Consider the following 4,967-nt stretch of genomic DNA (forward strand, 5'->3'; position numbering starts at 1 on the left):
AAAGTGCCATGGACTGCCAAAAGAACAAATAGATCTGTTTTGGAAGAAGTGCAGCCAGAGTGCTCCTTGGAGGCCAGGATGGCTAAGCTTCACCTCTCATACTTTGGACATGTTGTCAGGAGGGTACAGTCTCTGGAGAAGGATGTCATGCTGGATAAGGTGGAGGGTCAGAGAAAAAGAGGAAGACCCCCAATGAGGTGGATCGGCCAGGTGGCATCATTGATGGCGTCAAGTGTGGCAGCGGTAGTGAGGTTGGCCCAGTATTGGACATTGTTTCTTTCTGCTGTGCATGGGGTCGCTATGAATCAGTTCTGACTTGATGGCACTTGACATCAACAACAACAACATTAACAACCTGCAATATGCAGCGGATACAACCTTGCTAGCTGAAAGTGAAGAGAACTTTAAATTCTATGGATGAAGATGAAATAAATGTAAAGAAAACAAAATCCTAACCCTGGACCTTGCTAGCTGAAAGTGAAGAGGACTTAAAATACTACACATGAAGATGAAAGAAATGTAAAGAAAACAAAAATCCTAATCCTGGACCAATAAACAATATCTATATCAGTGGAGAAAGATTAAGTTTCCCAAAGACTTCATTTGCTCGGATAAACCATCAACACTCATGGAAGAAGCAGTCAAGAAATAGAAGAACATGTTGTAATAGATAAACATGCTGCACAAGACCTCTTTAAAGTGTTCAAGAGCAAAGTTTGAGGACTAATGTAAATCTGAATCAAGCCATGGTATTTAAAATAACTTCACATGCATGAGAAAGTTGGACAGTGAATAAGGAAGACCAGAATATATTGATACATCTGAGTTATGGTGTTGGAGGAAAATATTAAAAATACCATGGGATGCCAAAAAATACAGATCTGTGTTGGAAGATGTATAGCCAGAGTGCTCCTTGGAAGCCAGGATGGCCAGACTCCCTCTTTCAGGAGGAACCAATCATGAGAGAAGGATATCACATTTGGTAAAGTGGAACGTAGGAGAAAAAGAGGTAGACCTCAACCAGATGAATTAACACAGTGGTGGCAGCAATGGGCTGAGGGGTAGCAACAATTGTGAGGTTGGCCCAGGGTCATTCAGTTGTGCATAGGGTCACTATAATTCTGTACCAACTCTATGGCACCTAATAACAACAACAAAACTGAATTATAACATGTCAGAACAAAATCCCATTGCAAGAACTACCTGTATTCATTTATTTTAACATACTGCTTTTCACAAAATTTATAATTAGATTGCTTTTTAAATCACTACCTTATAAGTATTTCAACAAATATTACAATAGTTAAACAAGTGTTTGTACCATTTTTCTAATATTGAATATTGTTGTTAAGTGCCATCAAGTTGGTTCTGACTCATTGTGACCCTGTATAAGAGTCCAAGGAACAACTGGTGGGTTTGAACCACTGTCCTTGTGGTTTGCAGTCCCATGCTTATCTTATAACTCCACATCAGAACTCCAAATATATGGAACACTTCAAAAATTTGTGTGTCTCCCTTAAGCAAGGGCCACGCTGTTGTATCATTCCAATTTTAGTATATTACTACATAATACTTTAGTGTGTAACTTGAAAAACTCACAATTCTCATTGTAAGGATTTCTGGTGGTGCTGTAGGATAAGCATTGGACTGCTAACCATATGGTTGGCAGTTCAAATCCACCATCCACTCCTTAGGAGAAAGATGACTCTTTCTCCTCTGGTATAAATTTACAACCTTGGAAACTCTATAGTTCCATGGGAATGATTATTTTGAGGAAATCCTCAGAAATGATCCAATAATCTAAATGTAAAACTAGTACCCTGTGCTACTATTCTAAATAAAGCATAACAAACAAACGCCCAAATCCTGGTGTGGTGCTGTAGGATAAACGCAGGCTTGCTAACCACAAGTTCCAGGTTCAAATCCACCAGCCACTCTTCAGAAACGCTATACAGAGTTTGCTATGAGTCAGAACCAATTCCAGGGCGCTTAACAACAACAGCAGATCTGCAGCTTGGACAGGGCTTGCTTGGCATGAACAGGTCAAGATGAAGACAAGATAGTCATCTTTATCAACATTAGTTGGAATACGCTGAACTTCTTTGACTGTTTCCTAACTTATTAAAATTGGATTCCAATAGAAGTTTTCCAGAACAGTTCACATTACATATATTCAGAAAAAAGTGTTCTTCATTCAGTTATGAAATAACATTTGTGTTCTTTAAATGGAGTTTAATATGTGGGAAAATTTCAATATGGGTGTAAGGGTGGACTTGCTTCTTGATGCCAAACACAATGCCATATTTTTCATGCCTTTTGTATTAGGACTGTCCCACTTCTAAGTATAAATTGTGTTTTAGTATTTGTTTAAATATACCATGACTAAATGTAGTGACTATCTTTGGAAGACACAGAATAGCATTTCTGCTTTAGTCACAACAACAAACAATTCCCTTTGAGTTGATTTTGGCTCATGATGCCCCCATGTGTATCAGATTAGAACTCTCCACCATAGGATTTTAATGTTTGACTTTTTGTAATTAGATTGATAGGCCTTTTTTTTCAAAGTGCAATTTTAACCAAATAAAATAGAAAGGAACATAGATTCTGCCTGACAATGAGTGACAACTTCACATTGTAAAAGAGTATGTGGGATGGCAGATTAATATGTGGAATTATGATGTGCATAATGTCAGTATTCTGAGGAAAACTAAAAATTCACTATTGATAATATCTAGCGCTATGGTTGTAAGGTAAATAATTAAAAGCTGTGGCAATTTCATTTTTGTTTTGCTGTGTGAATGCTGTATGCTTGATTTGGACATTTTTGGAGGGGAGATTGAGTACAAATGTTTCTTCATAGAGTATGAAATGAAGTAGATCTCATCTGAACTGTTTCATACTTTCTTGTTCATGTGGAGATGATGATGAAAGAGTAAGGGGTAAATGGAGTGGTTTCTGGTGAGTGGGGCAGGCTGCAACTGTATGAGAAAAAGAGCAGAGAAACAGAAGGAAATGATTTCATTTGACAAATCATGATCAGAGTTGCTTAGAAGCTCAAGTAATTAGGTAAAACTCAGACATTAATACAGGGACTTTTTTTTTTTTTTCTCATCTCTTCACAAATTGTAGTGATGTGGTGATTCTCAGTTGGGTTAGGGAGCATCGAGGGACAAAACCAACGATGTTTAACACCAGGTTCTGTAACTGGCACACGAATAGTGGCATTATCTTAGGTGAACTTAAGTACTTTGGACCTATTAGGGATGGCAACAAACAGAATCGGTTTGTGAATACATGCAATGTAAACCCAATTTGGGTGGTTCAATAAATAATTTCAGGCTAATTTCCATAGGGGAAATTGGCATTTAATGATGGAAACTCATCAATTAAACCATACAAGGCTAAATCATTGTAATGCGGACACCACTGTAAACTTACTGGGTAGAGTGAGTATTAAAGGCGTGGCCTGGAGATTAGTTTACACAGCTAATAGGTCAAGCTCTACTCCTTGTTTCCTCTTAGAGAGTTAATGCCTAAGTATTGCTGTGTCTGATGGCATACAAACAGAGGGCCTAGAGTGAAGTGGTACACTGGCTACCTTAGTCTGCATTAGAATGCTATGTTGAGATTGTCTTATTTTTATATTTTACTTTTTGGTAACGAGTTACATTTCTGAAGGGAGATGGGAATGGCGAGACTGTGGAAATAAAGTAGGGAAGGCATGAATAAGCGTCCTACTTATTTTAGTGGCAAAATAACAAGGATAGATGATCGTTACTTTAAGATATTTTATTATATTTGTAAACTTGATATTGGAAAAAGAAAATCCACTAAGATGCTGCCCATAGTTTGGCTCTTGGTGGTGGTGTGCTGTGGAGTCCGTTCTGACTCATGGCGACCCTGCATAGGGTTTCCAAGGCTGTAAATCTTTACAGGAGCAGAAAGCCTCGTCTTTCTCCTGTAGAAACACTGGTAGTTTCGAATTGCAGGACTTGAGGTTAGCAGCCTGACTTGGTACATTAGTGCTAGTTATTGAACATTCTCATGCATGTACATTTCGAAATTTTCTTATATGTTTTAGTGGAAAGTTGAAGAATGCTGCTGGTTGAATGTCATTTTACTTGGAAAGCATATTCTCAATTTTATGAAGAAAACAGAACCTTTCTTTCATCTGTCTGAGAAGATTATTTTGTATGAATGATAATCTGGACCAACTCAAATGTACATTTAAGGCCAACACATTATATTATGAAAAAAATAATTATAGAGGTATATGCTGGTTGTACTATGAGTTCCATTTTTATTATTTAATTTTCTCTGCTCTCTGTGTTATTTTAAATCCAAGATTTCTATTTTCCCTCACACAAAGCTCTCCATTCTGTAAACAGTGGGCAAGAATATTAGTATAAGAGATAACAAAACACCTGAAACAGGACACTCCAGGACAGAAAATGTTCACTGTGCCTTTGAAGGAAGACTGCTTTTTAGAAGGAATTATACATTTTCTGGGAATAAGACAAGACCAGCATGAAGTTTTTAATCACTCCCTATGTACAAGCCTTCAACAGACATGCATGAATGTGAAATGAGGAATACTTGAGAAAATGTATACTAGCCACCTGAAAATTGTTCTTTAAAAAAAGTGTCTCAAAGAAAAGATAGTTTCTTGGTCTCTCTTAGACACACATATCACTTCTAAACTTTATCAAATACCAGAACCTGGCATAGTGGTTACGAATCGGCTGCGAACCTTTATGTCAGTAGTTCGAAACTACCAGTTGTTCCTCAGAAGAAAGATGAGGATTTCTGCTCCCGTAAAGATTTACAGCCTCGGAAACCCTGTACAGGGTGACTATGAGTCAGAACCTACTCCACGGCACATAACCACCACCACCAATGTCATGGAAATTTTTGGTATGAGTTGGGCTGTAGAATAGCAGTTAAGAAACTATCAGTTTGCTGAG

This window comes from Chrysochloris asiatica, unplaced genomic scaffold, assembly GCF_000296735.1.
Source record: "Chrysochloris asiatica unplaced genomic scaffold, ChrAsi1.0 scaffold00084, whole genome shotgun sequence".
Taxonomy (NCBI): Eukaryota; Metazoa; Chordata; class Mammalia; order Afrosoricida; family Chrysochloridae; genus Chrysochloris; species Chrysochloris asiatica.